General features: G+C 39.2%; 1 long non-coding RNA gene across 1 annotated transcript in view; it reads right to left on the reverse strand.

Moving 5' to 3' along the window:
- LOC119865369 overlaps positions 1–16,983 on the reverse strand; it is a 71,552-nt gene that overhangs the window by 26,593 nt on the left and 27,976 nt on the right. Inside the window, exons 2-3 of the long non-coding RNA XR_005376957.1 lie at positions 6,140–6,247; positions 5,279–5,336 (exon numbers count right to left, since the gene is read on the reverse strand). This is a non-coding gene — a long non-coding RNA (uncharacterized LOC119865369). The remainder of the gene's footprint in view (positions 1–5,278; positions 5,337–6,139; positions 6,248–16,983) is intronic.

A 16,983-nucleotide genomic window follows, 5' to 3' on the forward strand; every position in this document is an offset into this window, starting at 1 on the left:
TGCTGCCATGAATCAGACAGGCTGCTTTGAAACCATTACCAGAGAGAATGATGTGTCAGAATCAAAGAGCAACTCTAAGTGAGATAAAATATAGCAAATAAATTCTAGGATAGTCTGACACACTGGGAACATTATGTTGCCATTGGTTCATCAAAATTATGTCAAACACTGCCATTGTTATTAAGTCTCCATCATAACATGAATTTCATTTTAATTGCCCCTGGTTGAGACTCTGAACATTGGTTGTCTGCCCAGGCACGAATTTATTTTAACCAAAATTAGTCTTAATCAGCTTGGCTTCAGTAATGTTGTAGCCCTCCACACTCCACCCCCTACCCCGCAAAAAAAAAAAAAAAAAAAAAAAACATACTGGGAGACAGTGTGAGAGGACTTTCCAACAATTCATAGATTAGAAAAGAACAGAAGTTTAAAAAAAAATTTTACAAGGGATTAATCCCTCTCCTACATTTCAAAATTTTTATTCAGCTTTAACGTTAGCAAAAGCCATGAATGTCCACTGTGGAAAGGAATCTGGAGAATAAAAAATATAGTGTGGACAGATAATCACCTTCTAATAGAACGGGGGGGCGCTTTTATTTTGAGGTTCTGCTGTAAGTTCCCAGCTTCTTCAATGTGGGTGCCGTGTGAGGCTGGAGAGCTGAGAAGACACCTTATTTTGAAAGTCTATCAAAAGTGGGCCTGATTAGATTCTGACCACTCCAAATTACCATGGATTATGGCAAGACTGAAAATGAGCTGATGTAACTTTTTCTTCCAAAATAGTGATTACAAGTCACATATTTACAAGGATTGATGACACCCAGTTTGTCGTAAAAACATTTCAACTGCAATCAGCCTCATCATCCCCAGGAACTGTTTCATTTCACATCCAAGTACAGACTCCTTTCCCTCCAGAAATAAGACCATACACTCCCCCTGGAAAAAAACTCACGAATACATTTCATACAGAAAGGAAAAGGATGGGTAACACACGGTGCCACAGATCTGAAGATCATGGTTCCGTGGCACATAAAAATAAAACTACTGACCCCAGAGATTCAAAGAAAATATACTCTTTTTTTACAATTTTATTCATTTATTCATGAGAGGTAGAGAGAGAGAGAGAGAGAGGCAGAGACACAGGCAGAGGGAGTAGCAGGTTCCTTGAAGGGAGCCCAATGCAGGACTCGACCTCAGGACCCCGGGATCACGACCTGAGCCTAAGGCAGATGCTCAACCACTGAGCCACCCAACTGTCCCCAGAAAGAAAGTATATTCTTAACTTGATTCCAAGACTCCCTTGGGAATTCTGAAATTTCTTCTCAGAAATCAACAAAATTTTTATTTATATTTTTTTTTCTTTTGGCTTCATTCCCAAGTTAAGTTTTAAATTTATCATAAGACAAAAAAAAATAAAAAATTAAAAAATAAATAAATAAATAAATTTATCATAAGACATTTTTGATCATCCAGGTCAGCTCAAAATCAAAATTTCATTCATTCACTTGCATTCATGTTTACAATGCCTTTATATTTACAACACCTAATATACTTTCATTGTTGCAAGCTAAGGAGAACTTTAAAAAGCAGACTTTACTATAGAAATGATGCAGTCACAACCAAAAGGTCAGCATCATGGTTCACTGGGCCCATGAGGAATTGGGGAGTAGTCAATGAGAGCAAAGTGGTGGGTGACCTCAGTTATTTATCACAGTTAACTCAAGTTATACAAATCTACAAATTTGGGCTTCTCAAATTTGGAGTATCTAAGAACCACCTGACAGGCATCTGGCACATACACAGGTAAATTTCTCTCTCTTTTTTTTTTTTTTTTTAAGATTTATTCATTGATTTGTGAGGTAAGAGGCAGAGGGAGAAGGAGAGAGAGAATCTTCAAGCAGACTCCTCAGTGCGCAGGGAGCCTGACATAGGGTTTGATCTCACCACCTGGAGATAGCACCCTGAGCTGAAATCCAGAGTCAGCCACTTAACCAACTGAGCCACCCGGTCACCCCCACAGGTGAATTTCTTAAAAGAAGCTGTACTGCAATCTTAATATTTTTCCAATAAGTATTTAAAGCAGCACAGTGGTTTTGTCAGTGAGGGGGAGAGAAGATAACATTTGTGATCTTTCCCCAAAGTGTCTTTGTCTACCTTGATGATGGATGGCCTGTGCTATAGGTGAGTTACTTTTTTTTTTTTTAAGATTTTATTTATTTATTCATGAGAGACATACAAAGAGAGGCAGAGACATAGGCAGAGGGAGAAGCAGGCTCCCTGCAGGACTTGATCCCAGGACCCCAGGATCACGACCTTAGCTGAGAGCAGACGCTCAACCACTTAGCCACTCAGGTGCCCTAGTTGAGTTACTTTTAAAGCAATGCAACTTTTCTTGCCTGAATCTAGAAAGCATTGCCTCAATTACTGAAGGGAGATGGCAAGTGAAATGAGCTCAGACACTAGAGAATGCTGAAAAGAAATCCTGAAGCTGCCCTAGCATCTAGGAGCCCACAGTAGGAACAGAAACTTCACTTAAGTTTGGGGTAATCAGAGAACAGAGAGAACTTGGGCTCCCTTTCTTAGGCTAAAGCTAAGAAAACACCAGGAACCCATAAGAAAAATGAACACATGAGGACCAGTTCCCAAGCCACAAAGTAACAAGGAAGTGACAGGATAATTTTGTGAAGCTGAAAGAGGCCCTAAGTAGCCTGAGTTTCGATAACACCACAAAACATCCCATAGCCCCATTTGACATGCAGCAGTAGAACCCTCGCAGGCAGGGAGGAGAATGGCACAGAAATTAGCCGAGGGAGAGGAAGGACTTGACTGGAAAGAGCTTGCAGCCAGAAATGAGGGACAAAGCAGGGCCCCACATGGATCTACCGCAAAATGCTCCAAGTCTCCGTGATGCCCTGTAGCCTGCTGACAACACAGGCCAGGTGCTCCACCCATGCCGTGACCCCATAACGGGGTTATTCCCAAATTTTAACATGCTTAGAGTTCCCTTAGGGAGCTGGCTAGCCTGCGGGTTTGGATTCAGCAAGTCTGGGGCGGGGACTAAGAATCTACATTCTTAACTTCTCAGTGATGTTGATACTGCTGCTCTGGGGACCGCACTTGGAGAATCACTGCTAGGATGCCTCCTAACCCCCTAGTTTATGTGACACCCAGCTTATGGAGGAAACTCCCAGATATACTAGGAAACTCCCAGCATAATGGAGATCGTACTAGGAGTACACTTACAGGGAACTAGTCACACTGCTCACACACCTGTATACGGGAACTAAAATCTGAATCCATCAGCAAGATAGGGGCAAATGGCTTTCTTGATCTCCCTTTGGTTATTTTCTTCTCCAGAAAACATCACTTCCTAATCTATTACAACACTGAATATAATTCTTAAATATACCCAGTAACATATTAATGATTTATTTCTTCAACACTCAATGAAAAAGAGGTCATTAGGTGTTAGAACGCACTGTCTAGTGTATTCAAATAAATTATATTAGACAGGATAGCAGTGATTCTTCTAAAATACATCATAATAGGTCACTTTCCCATCAAAAATTCCTCAGAGGCTTCCTATGTCACTCAGGTAACATTTACAGGTCACCACACTGTGGCCAGCAAGGCTGTATGTGGCCTGGGGTCCAGACACCCCCTGTCTTCTATATTCCCCAGCACACTCACTCTTCCCTGATATAGTGACTGATCTACTGCTCCTTGCGAAGTCGAAAGACTTCCATAAACATCTTAGGACCTTTGTGTGCTATTCCCTCTGCCTGGAATAGCAGCTCTTTCCCTTGCTTCCTTGGGGTCTCTACCCAGATAACCCCTCCTCAGAGAGGATCTCCCTCTTTACTGTTAGAACATAGCTCCTTCACCTTCTTCCTCACTTACTCTCCATCGGCTTCACCCTGGTTTTTTTCTTCCCATCATTTTTCATAATGTGACACATTCTATTCTTTTAATTTTTTGATTTTCTTCTGGAAGGTAAGTTCCATGAAGAAGGAAATTTGCTTTGTTTACTGCTAGATCCCCAATAACTAGAAAGTGCATGGCACTTAAAATCACTCGGTAAATAATTGTCAAACAAATGTGCAGAAAGGCCTGTGGGCCAAAAGAAACAACAACCCTACTCCTTCAAATACACTCCGAGGCAGAAGGGAAAGTCTCCTGGCCAGGCTGGTACCCCCAGTTACTTTCATGCCCACTTTTCCCTTCCTCTCTCACCCTCAGACACTCCCCCATCAGCACTAAAGCAGACATACACATGTGCTGTCTGCAAGGGTGAGCAAACTGCAAAATGGAAAACCAAAGGCAAAGAGAAAAGTCCTTCTCCACCACAGGCATCCTGACCTCAGGTAAGGATACAAAGAATGGCCTGTGATCCCACAGCATCAAGGACCACAGCTCACATTTGGGTAGATAAATGTGCTTCTAGACATTTTTATAGTCACTGATACATAAGCATATTAATTGCTTTTTTGACTTTCAATATAGACTTAATTCCAGACAAAGATCTCTAGGAGTTAATCCAAAGTCATTAGATGAAATCAATGGAAGAGACAGGAATATGGCAGGTAGAAGAGGCTCACACTTAAGATTTTCCCTAGGCTTTCCAGAAGCTGAGAATTTCTCTGTTCCAAGGTCTACAACCATAATTCTTTTTTTTTTTTTTTACAACCATAATTCTTTATGACAATAATGTGTTTAGATAAGTGATTCAAAGAATCACAAATTTTTTACATTCTCAGCTTTTATCAGAAGTATGGAAGTGCCACAATTTAGCACTCTGATCATCATCTTCTCCCTTGGAGACTTTTGAGAACTTAATGAGTTAGTCCTTTGGCATGAGTACAGAGTTCAGATTGAAAGAATCCTTCCAATGCATCACATTAAAATTTACTCTAAGTGTCTTCTAACATTTGGACTTTAAAAAGAAGATTGTTTCTGAATCAAAACAACACATCACATTAAAATTTATTCTAAGTGTTTTTTAACACTTGGACTTTAAAAAGAAGATTGTTTCTGAATCAAATGCATCTTCTTGTTTCATGCAATGATAAATTTCTACAGCTACTCCCTAGGTTACACTTCAATGAAACCAAAGATCCAGAGAGGCCACAGGAAGAAGGTTGAAGTGACTTCCAATTTAAAGTCATTAGGAGTTCAGGAAAATCAACCTTTCTGGATGTCAAAGTTCTACAGTCTCAAGCTTTGAGTTCACCAATGCGGAGCACTGTTGTACAAAGTGGTACCAAGACATTTCACTTACCAGGATGTTGCTTTTTCCTCTTTTTCTCCTGCTTTCTCTTCATATTCTCCATCTATTCCTACCACAGAGAAGATACATAGAAAGTTTTTAGTAACTTTTGTAAAAGAATGAATGAATAAACATATTTAGATGTCCAGCAGAAATACCACTACTTCTGTTAATTTTTTTAATAATGTTTGCTTTTGTTATCTTTTTTTAAGATTTACTTATTTATTTCAGAGACAGCACACAAGTGAGGGGGGCCAGAGGGAGAGAACCTTCAAGCAGGCTCCCTGCTGAGAGTGGAGCCATACCCTGGGCTCGATCCCATGACCCATGAGATCATGATTTGAGCTGAAACCAAGAGCCAGACGCGCAACCAACTGAGCCATCCAGGTGCCCCTGCCTTTATTTTCTTATTAATTCATGATTTAAAAATATTAAGGTATAATTATTTTTCTAGTAGCCTTTCCAGTGGATAGCAGCATATGGTGGGATGATTACAGGCTTTCAAATATAGATAGGAATTTGAATCTTGCCCTCACGATTTCTTGTGTCCTTAGACAAGTTGTCCAACTTTCTTTCACTTCAAATTTCTTGTTTGTGAGATAACAATAATAACACATATTTTGTGTTGGGAGAGACAATTCTCCATGAGTCTCTTATACTCACACTTGGCACAGAGGGTATGCCAAGAATGCAGGGCCCAGGCAGTTTCTCAGAGTTGTACTTGCACTAAGCAACCCTGAGGGATGAGGTAATGTCTCCCTCCAGAACAAAGGGCATGATTATTCACTACTTGCTATAAAAATGGTAGATTCCCCCATTTATGGTACAAAACAACTGTGGGCATAGTATCCATCTGGACCCCTACTGGCTTACCTTGTTGGACCTTGAGTCATAAATGGATCTGGCACAAAATGATGGTGCTCATGCTTTTTGCTGCAACATGAGTAAAAAAATCCTTTGTCTCTCACCTAGGAGTCTCATCTGCAAGCATCAGAAATAAAATATGAATACGCACTGGACAATCCAGTTTCAACATTAACAGATTAATTTACTAGCTTATAGTTTGGGTAGAATAAAATCCCATACCTGACACTTCACAGGGCTGTTTAAAGATTAAAAGAGACCACCAGAATAAAGCATGTGAAACAGGGTTGGCAATAAATGAATATGCACAAAACATATGTTCCTTTTAACATCTTATTTAAATTTCTTTTAACTATTTTAGGAAAGAGCTCTTAACAAAATTGTGATAATAGTGATGTTGCTCTTTTACCTCTCTTCACTTTTCCCATATAATCTATCTGGTATCTCTCTCAAATATAGCGGTAAAGGAATCCCATTCTCCTGGAAGGGTTTACAGCAGGTTCCTCTCTGGAGATATAAGTGCTTGTAATAGGGGGAAATGCTTGAAAACTGAAGAAAATGCAAGTCATGGATCTCTAATAATGGACTTTGAGACCTGGAGTGGCAGTAGGTGTCTGGGGACATGGAATCACATCTTACACTCTTGAAATCCTAACACTACTTGCCATATTCATCACCTTTCCATCCCAATATTGGATCCTCTGAACTTCACATCAGGGGAGAGGAAGGAAGGAATTTTAGAAACAGAGTTTATGCCAAAAGATAAAAGTATTTTCTGATAACTGGGAAGATTTAGATGATGCAGAGAAATGTAACAAAACAGACTCTATATTGAATGCTTGTAACCTCCAAACATATCCAAGACGTGTCTTGGATCCAAAATGCTTGTCTGTACCTCCAAACATATCCAAGACGTGTCTTGCTCTCTCTACTAGTTTCCTATTTCTGCTGTAATCAGTCACCGTGACTTTTTTCTATGGGCCAAAAGCCTAACATAGGTCTCATCAGGCTAAAATCAAGGTGTTGGCAGCCTGCATTCTTTTCTGGAGGCTCTAGGAGAAGAGATGTTTCCTTGCCCTTTCTAGCTTCTAGAGACCACTTGCATTTCTTGGCTCATGGTCCCTTTTCCCCATTCTTGAATGGTCAAGTTCTCCCTACACTGTCATTTCTTTGGTTCTTTGTAGCCAGAAGGGTCTCTGCTCTTAAAGATTCATGTGATCACATTCAGTTCACTGGGATAATCCAGGATTATCTCCATCCTAAGATCTTTAATCACATCTGCAAAGACCCTTTTACCATGTAAAGCAACATATTCACATGTTTAGACAGGAGGGGATTAGGACCTAGACTAGGACTTTGGAGTGGGACATTATTCTGCCTACCATGCTATACTTGAAGAAACCTCACAAGATTTGGTCATTCTTAATGTTGTTCAATATGACCATTTCCTAGAATGTTAAAAGTTTTCTAAATGTGAAAAATCTCTGCCATGATGAGGAGAATGAACAGCACTAAGTGACATGGTATCTTTAATTTTGTTTCAAATTCTACATATTATCAGAAAAAAATGATCAGAGGAGTGCTCCTGAAATTCTAAGGGAAGCCACTCAGTGTGTATAACTGTGGTGATGGGAATTCCAAGAAGAATGTTAGTTTATGTGAGAGCAGAAGAAACCAAAGTCTTGGCCCACACAGTGAACCTCTGGGTTGCAATGTGTAGAGTCTGTGTGGAAACATCCAAATTGTTTTTTCTTGAAACTTCAGGAATGTCTGAAATGACTCCTGCCCATGAGATATTTCTGAATACTGTGAGATTGTTGGGGGGGGGGGGGATGCAATTAAAGTGATATGACAGTGTGCAGATCCTTATCTGAGAGGGGGCAAAACAACCAGTAGTAGAAAGTGTGTATCCACTTCATAGATGAGAATAGGTGTTAAATTCTAACTCAGAATCATTTATTAAAAATATTTGCTAAGCAGCTCCCTATGCAGAAAAAAATAAAAACAAAAACAAAATAAAAAACTTACTATGGTAGATGCTCTGGATTGAGGATGAATTAGCCAAGAAGCCAACCCTTAGGGAATTTGCACCCCAACAACAGAGATAAGAAACAAATTATTCTATGAACACTGAAGAGAAACAGTAGGTCTCTAGAGTAGTGCTTCTCAAACTTTCATGCGTCTACATGTCTCTTTTTAAAATGCAGATTTAGTAGTTCCAAGGGAAGGGCTGAGATTCTGCATTCCTGACAAGCTCCCAAGTGATGATGGTGCCAATGCTACTGGTCCAAGGACCACACTCTATAAACAGCAACGGTCTAGAGTAGTATTTCTAAAACCTCACTCTTCTTAATCACCTGGGGAAATTTTACAAACAAAAGACGCCCTTGCTCTTCCCATGGAGTGATTAGAGAGTAAGACCCAGGCATCAGTATTTTGATTTTATGTGCAGGTAACCACTGAGTACTATTAATACAGAACTTTTCATCATAGCTATTAAAAAATCTTAGGCAATAGTTCTCAAAGTGTGGGCCTCAGACCGACAATATCAGCATCACCTGAGAACTGGTCAGAAACCTAATTCCTAGGTCCCACCTCAGGCCTACTGAATCAGAAACTCTGGGGATGGGGCCCCCAAAATCTCTGGGGATTTGGGTTTTTTTTTTTTTAATTTTATTTATTTATTCATGAGCAACACAGAGACAGAGGCAGGCACATAGGCAGAGGGAGAAGCAGGCTCCATGCAGGGAGCCCAATGCAGGACTTGATCCCAGGACTCCGGGATCACACCCTGAGCCGAAGGCAGACGCTCAACAACTGAGCCACCCAGGTCCCCCCAAAATTTCTGTTTTAACAAATCTACCAGGTGATTTTTTTTTTTGAGAAAGAGAGAGATGGGGGGAGAGTAGGGGGGCGGGAGGGAGGGCATTGGGAGGGAATCTTAAGCAGACTCCATGCTGAGCACCGAGGCTGATCTGGGGCTCATGACCCTAAGATCATGATGGAAATCAAGGGTGGGCTGCTTAATCAACTGAGGCACCCAGATGCCCCCTACCAGGTGATTCTAATGCAAAATAAAGTTTGAGAATCACAGATCTGGGCAGCCCTGGTGGCGCAGCGGTTTAGTGCCGCCTGCAGCCAAGGGCGTGATCCTGGAGACCCTGGATCGAGTCCCGCATCAGGCTCTCTGTGTGGAGCCTGCTTCTCCCTCTGCCTGTGTCTCTGCCTCTCTCTCTCTGTGTCTCTCATTAATAAAAAAACAAAAATCTTAAAAAAAAAAAAAAAAAGAGCATCACAGATCTAGGGTACCTGTCTCTAATCAGATGTGCATCTTAGAATCACCTGGAGAACATTTCAAACCTACAGATGCCCTACCCCCATCCAGTTTCTGAATTAGTTAGTCTGGGCTGGAGTTCTGAGCCAGTATGATTGTAAACATCCACAGGTGGTAACTCTAATGTGTTCCCAGACCAAGAACTCCCGATGCAGGGTATTAGCCAGAAAAATTCTCTCCTCTTCTCATTTATTTATTCATTTCTTCTACACATGTTCGAGCAACCACCCAATCTTCACCACCAAAGAGCTTGGAAGTGGGAAGCAACACAAAATGAGGAATAAACCAGATGGACAAGATGAGCTCAGTGGTAAGAGCCCAAGAGCAGAGAAGACAAGCCAGCAGGAGAGATTAGAGACCAGTACAACAGCCTGGGCCTCCCTCCCCCATTTCTAAACTTAACCTATATAAGTGAAGAGACAAGAAAAGAAAATCAGAATACTTTCCTACCAGAAGAACCCTGACCAGTGACTGTCAGCCACGAGCTTGCTACTTTTGCTGACATCCATTTTTGCATGTAATCATTATGTTCCTGTTTAACAGTGTTCATTACCCCCCTTTCTAAAGTGTACTGTGGGTTAGTTAGTACTCATAAGTTTTAGAATGTTGGGGTGCAGGACGCCTGGGTGGCTCAGTGGTTGAGCATCTGCCTTTGGCTCAGGGTGTGATCCCCAGGTCTTGGGATCAAGTCCCACATTGGGCTCCCCACAGGGAGTCTGCTTCTCCCTCTACCTATGTCTCTGCCATTCTCTCTCTCTCTCTCATGAATAAATAAATAAATTTTTTAAAAAAAGAATGTTGGGATGCTGTAATCTCATCATTTGCAGATTGACAAGTAGAGAGAAGAAGAATCACAGAGAAGTTTCCTATCAATTAAGGCCTTGTGCTGAGTATCCCTGAAGAACAGTCAAAAGGTAGCAGCCCCTAAGCCTCTTCCCCGGTGACAAAAATGAACTAGCATCCTTTATCAAGAACTCCTGTCTCCACCCTGGAAACTGAGTGAACTTTTTGCTTTGACACAGCTCCCATCAAGCAGTAAGCTTCACAGAACATGTGCCAAGAGAGGCTTCTAGTCTATCTTGAAGCAAACAAAGTAGAGGCCTAAGAAAAATTCTTCCAGCAGTACTCTTAGCTTAACTTAATATGCATGGTAAACTGTAGAAGAAGTACCAGCATAGAAAACTGTTTGAAATCTCAGAAAGAGCTAAAAGAGCAATTGTAATGTTTTCTGTGAGATGTATATACAGGATCAGCAAGCTAGGGAAATGCATACCAGCTCCTGCAGGGACTGTGGGCTACACATGTGTGTCATGTATTCAGGCTGGATTCTATAAGAAAAATCTCCTCGAGAGAGTGTGCCATTCAACCTCATCCACATAGAGCCTAAAAGCAACCCAGGCTGTCATATCACTTACCATGATGACTCATATGCACTAGAGCCAAGAGAGCATAATATGCCTCAAAGGTCAGAAAAGATTCCCAACAACACAGGAAGGGTATATTTTCGGGAATTGAGGGAATACCACACAATATGCAGGATGAAGCCAAATTATAAAGTTGTTTTTTAAAGGGCTTTCAAATGCTACATAGGATACACTGCCAGCTTCCTGAGGAATAATAAATAGAGCTTCACATTTTTGTGCAAAGACATACTCATTTCAAAGATTGTTTCTTGTATTACCAATGCCTGTCAGTACAACAGAATGTCTAAGAGTATGGACACCTCAGCCAACCTACCTGAGTTTGATTCCTGACTGCTACATAATAGGCATAGAGCCTTGTGCAAGGTCCTATTTCTCTCATCTTGAAGATGGGTATAACATGGGCAGCCCCGGTGGCTCAGTAGTTTAGCGCCACCTTCAGCCCAGGGCATGATCCTGGAAACCCGGGATTGAGTCCCACGTCAGGCTCCCTGCATGGAGCCTGCTTCTCCCTCTGCCTGTGTCTCTGCCTCTCTCTTTCTCTCTCTCTGTGTCTCTCATGAATAAATAAAATCTTAAAAAAAAAAGAAAATGGGTATAACATCAATATCTACATCATAGGGTTATCATGAAGATTATTGAGACAGTGCATATATAGTTATTGGTACTGCATCTGGGATATTGTTGATGTTCAATTAGCTTTAGCTATTATAATCATTTCCAGGAGTCTAAGGTTCCCATCATATTCACTGAGGAGGGTTACATGGATCAGAGTAATGCTATAGACAATGCATTGAAACTTATAAAAACTATAAATGCACAGTAAATTGTTCACTTAAAGCTGTACCAAAAGTCAATGCCTGAACACAATCATTTCTTTACTCTTTTAGCTGAGGGGCTACATTCTGATGATATTTGATCATGGTATCAGAAAAGAATACATTCACAAAAAGACTGAGAAATTCTCCTTGCTCATAAAATGGAATAACCAAATTAAAAAATACTTCAATAAAATAATATGCTATCTTATTATCCGATTTCAACTTCACACTAATCCAGTAATCCTCATTTTAGTAGTGAAGAAAATGTACAAGTAACCTGCCCCAGGTCATTTCTTTAGTGTCGGAGCCCTGTTTGGAGACAAGAAATAAAGAAAGAGAAAGAGAAAGAAAGAGGAAGGGAGGGAGGGAAAAGAAGAGGAGAAAAGAAAAAAAGAAAAACATAAAATTAAGAACCTTTAAATAGACTTCCATATCAGCTCTACCCTATCCTCCAAAAAGAGTCTTTTGGCATCGATTTCTGTAAAAATTAAATTTACTACAAAAGATAATTTAAGTACTTCTATTAATTAACAGTGTCAGAGCGCCAGTATTAGAAGTTACCTTAATACTGTCTATGTTGTCAAAATAATTAGATCAAAACTTTCCTTTTATTTATTCCATTAGCCCAGCTAAGTTATAAGGACACCCATGATAATTGCCTGTAGCCTTCTTGTCTATAGATTTTGTGGACTTAAGATACCTAGATTCCAGTTTTATATGTAAAAGTTAAACAACTTGGGATTTCAGAAGCAACATAAAAGTCAATACCCATCTAACAGGAGTTGCAGATAGGAAAAAGATTGAATTAGAAAGAGAAGTAACTTCAAGAAATAAACAGAACAAGGTTTCCAAGAATATATGGGTTTTCAAATTGAAAGGGCCCACAAAGTGTCTAGAAGGGAAGTTTAAAAAAATTTTTTTAAAGACCAATACCCAGAATATTGTGGTGACATTTTAGAAAACCAAATATAAAAAGAAAATCCTAAAGCTTTCAAAATATGTAAGTAAATAGATAAGCAAATACATATCAATCAGATGGCATAGCATCCATCACTCTAATACTGGGTGTGGGAAAGTAATAGAACAATATTCTGAAATTAAGTTTGACCTGTAATTATTATGTAGTATTTTAATAATAAGGGAAAATATTTTGTAATATTCAAGAACTCAGTAAGTTTGCAAGCCATGAACTCTCTGGAAAAAAATGTCTAGACAACATGCCTAAAGCATAGACAAAAAACAAAAATAAACCTAAAAGATAATGCAGTATGATAATAGCAGCCGAGAGACTGTGAGGAAAGGAGAGAAGGAAAAGAAGTAAAGACATATTAAATTGTTTCAGTTTTTGAGGGAAAGAAGCAGATGTTGGACAGGAAAAATGCAGAATTTAATATGCATATTGATAGTTTTTAATATTATTCTTCCAATAGTAGAAAGGAAAGTGTATATAACTTTAATAATCTTCCTTAAGCAATACAGAAACAATAGGATCTATTAAAAAAACAGACTGACAAATTTGTCTAAATAAAAATTTAAAACTCTTGTGGGCAAAGAAACCATGAACATTGTTAAAATAGCAAGGAACAGACAAGCTTCCCACTTGGAGAAAATATTTGCAAATCATATGTCCAACAAGTGATTTATATCCAGAATATATAAAAACCCTCAGAAATCAAATGTAAGAAACCAAACAACCCAACGTTGGTGGACAAATTACTGGGGTACCTGGCTGACTCAGTAAAGTATGAGACTCTTGATCTTGGGGTTGTAAGTTCAAGCCCCATGTTGGGTGTAGAGACTCGTTAAAAACAAAATCTTAAAAAAAAAAAAAAAAAGAGTGGAAAATAATGAGTGAATTACTTAACAGACACTTTAACAAGAGGATTTGCAAAAGACAAATAGACATCATTAGGCATTAGAAAAATGCAAATTAAAATCACAAGATACCACAGCATATTCATTATTTTTTAAAAGATATTATTTATTCATGTGAGAGAGAGAGAGAGAAAGAGAGCAGGGGCAGGGGAAGGGAGAAGCAGACTCCCAGCTGAGCAGGAAGCCTGACTTGAGGCTCTATCCCACAACTCCAGGATCATGACCTAAGCTGAAGGCAGACTCGTACTGACTGAGCCACCCAGATGCTCCCACAGCATACTTATTAGAGTAGATAAAATTTAAAAATACAATACTAAATGCTGAGCAGACGCAGCTTATGCATTGATGGTGGGAATGCAAATAGTAAAGCCTCTTTGGAAAACAGTTTGCCAGTCCCTTATAAAGTTAAACATACACTACCATTAGAACCAGCAATCTCATTGCTAATGAGTTACCCAAAAGAAATAAAGAAGCCCACCTAAAACTTGTGTGTCAATGTTTACTACAGCACTGGTCGTAATAGCCAAAATCTGGACATAATACAAATTTCCACCAACAGTAACATGGATAAGTACATTGTGATATATTCATAGTAAGGCATACTAGACTAGAATGAGCAAGAATGACCTGCAACTACATGCAATGATATTGAGTAAGGGACAGATGGGGCCAGGTAAGGAGAGAAAGGTAGGGGGCTACGGGATCAGGCTCACAGAAATTCCAAAAATTCTGAGGTATAAAGAAACCAGAGGTAAGGGAACAAACCAGACCACTCTGCTAATGGTGTGGCGGCGGGGGGGGTCTTTTTTTATGACAGTCACCTGTGACCAACAAAGAATAACCAGAATAACTTCTAAAAAGAAGTGAGTCATTAAAGTCATTAAAGATGTTATTACCATTCCTTACTCAAACCAAGATATCACAAGAATGATAAGGCCATAAGCTCCCTGGTCAGTTCTAAATAAGACTGCAGTGGATATTGTAGGCCTCCAAACAGCCAGTAAACATGTAAAGGGACTACCTACTAATAGTCTACTAATATCTATTCTCATATTTAGGGGAATACAAACTAAAGCAAAAATGACATACATTTACCCATAAGATTGGAGAAAATCATAAAAACTTTAACAATAAATATTTTAGGAGCATATGGGGATTGTGTACTCTTGCATGCATATTGGCATCTGCACCAATGGGTTCAGCCTTCTTGAAGAGTAATTTGGCAGTATCCTTGTGTTTAGGAGTGCACACCACTTGACCAATCATTTCCACGTGTAGGTGCCTGCTCTTCCTGCATAAAGAAGCATGACAGGCTGTCTACTGCATCCTCATTTGTGATACCAGAAAACTGGAAACAATGGGAGAGTCCCAGCCAAGCAAATTTTGAACCATTCCTATTATGAAATTCTGCATATTGCATATTCTAAAATATAATGAGCTGTGTACCAACATAAGGTATAGTTTTGTTTTGTTTTTAAGATTTTATTTATTGACTTGTGAGAGGGAGAGCACGTGCATGCATGCAGGGTGGGAGGGGCAGAGGGAGAGAGAAATTTAAGCAGGTGGCACACAGTGCAGAGCCAGATGCGGGGGCTCAATCTCATGACCCTGAGATCAGGACCTGAGCTGAAACCGAGAGTCAGACTCTTAACTGACTAAGCCACTCAAAGTATGAGTGGCTTCGGCACCCCGAAGTATTTTTGAGAAGGGTATCGTAGAACAATATAAATTATATAATTTATTTTTAAGATATTTATATATGTAGGTATAGTAAGATAGAGAAACCTTTTTTTAAATGTACAGAAAAGAAGAGCAGAGATATGCCCTAGACTGTTGACAGTGATTTTCTCTTGGGAAGAGAGTGAGAATGGATGGAGGGAAAGATATGTTGAGGATTCTCATGTGTTTCATGCTCTAGGTTCATTATAACTTTTTGTATGGAAGCTTTGACAATGGTAATCTGTTCTTGTATTATTTGAGCCATTTAAAAAAATGTCCCCAAAATGTAGATTTAAAAATAAATACACTGCAGAAAACATATAAGGTAGAAAGAAAACTAGACACAACAGTTAAGGTAAACTTAGTGACAGCTGATTTATATACTACAAATAGGTTAATTATAACAATAAATACAAACAAGCACACTCCCACATAAAATGTGGGCTGTGTGAAATAATAAATTCAACAGTTGGCTAGATAAACAGACACGACTAAAATAAAATTCTTAATTTTATTTTAATAAAAATAATGACAGACAATGTAGGGGAAGATGGAGGCAGCTGCAGCGATTGGTAGGTTGTGACAAGTGCAGCCTGTGGACCCTGGGCATGCTGCTTTAAAAGGCAATGCAGCAAGTCAGGTGATGGGCTTAGAATCAGGGCAAGCAGCTGAGCACTGATTGCCTTACTCTTAGGGTCTATGTCTCACAATTACACTGTAGGCATTTGACTTGGAGGACACCTAACCCTGTAAGAACACCATAAGAGCAGAGTTACAAAAGCATAATGGTAGCACTAAAGAAAATCATAATCACAATCACAAAAAGCACTTAGTTAACACCAGGATCATAGTAAAGAATTCGGAGAAAGGAGCTAGTTGTTAAATGAAAATATTAAACTATAAATAAGAATAAAAATCCAACAATACTGGACCTATATGTCCCAAACAACAGCTGTACATAAAAATAAAAACTAAATTTAAGAAAAATAATAAATGAAATTAGAGAGCTAACTACTCCACTATAAAATGGCAAAGTCTACCATTTACTGAGTTTTTCTAAGTGTCTACGACTGTCCTGAGCACTCTACATACATTACCTCACTTAATTCTCACATGAATTAATTCCACCAGGTAGGTGATGTTTTAGTTCTCCATTTCACAGATGAGGAAAGTGGGACTTAATGAAGTGGGGTGCCTTTGCCACAAAAACCCAGCTGTGTACTAAGAGGTGAGGCTGCAGCTCTGCCTTGAGTCTCTCTAGCTCCAGAGCAGATACTCAACCGCTCCATTATGTTGCCTCTCAATATGAAATAGTCAGAATGTGAATAATCAATAAATAAATTAATATAAGAAATCGCAGAGCTGATCAACAGCATCAATCAGATAAAAAATAGAGTTGCAAAAGATAAAAAAATAAATTATTTTTATGTAAAGATCTCATAAAAATGTATATTATATATGAAGACAAAAAGAAACTGGAATATCTAATATTCCACAATATTTTAAAAAATGAAATTAGAAGTGTAAGCAAAATTCATATCAGCTTTATTGACAACAGCCAAAAACTGAAAACAACCCAAATGTTCTCTACCTGGTGAACAGATAAGCAAACTGTGATGCATCCATGACATAATGAAGTACCACTCAGCAACAAAAAATGAGCATTCTATTGACACACACAAC

This window comes from Canis lupus, chromosome 23, assembly GCF_011100685.1.
Source record: "Canis lupus familiaris isolate Mischka breed German Shepherd chromosome 23, alternate assembly UU_Cfam_GSD_1.0, whole genome shotgun sequence".
NCBI lineage: Eukaryota > Metazoa > Chordata > Mammalia > Carnivora > Canidae > Canis > Canis lupus.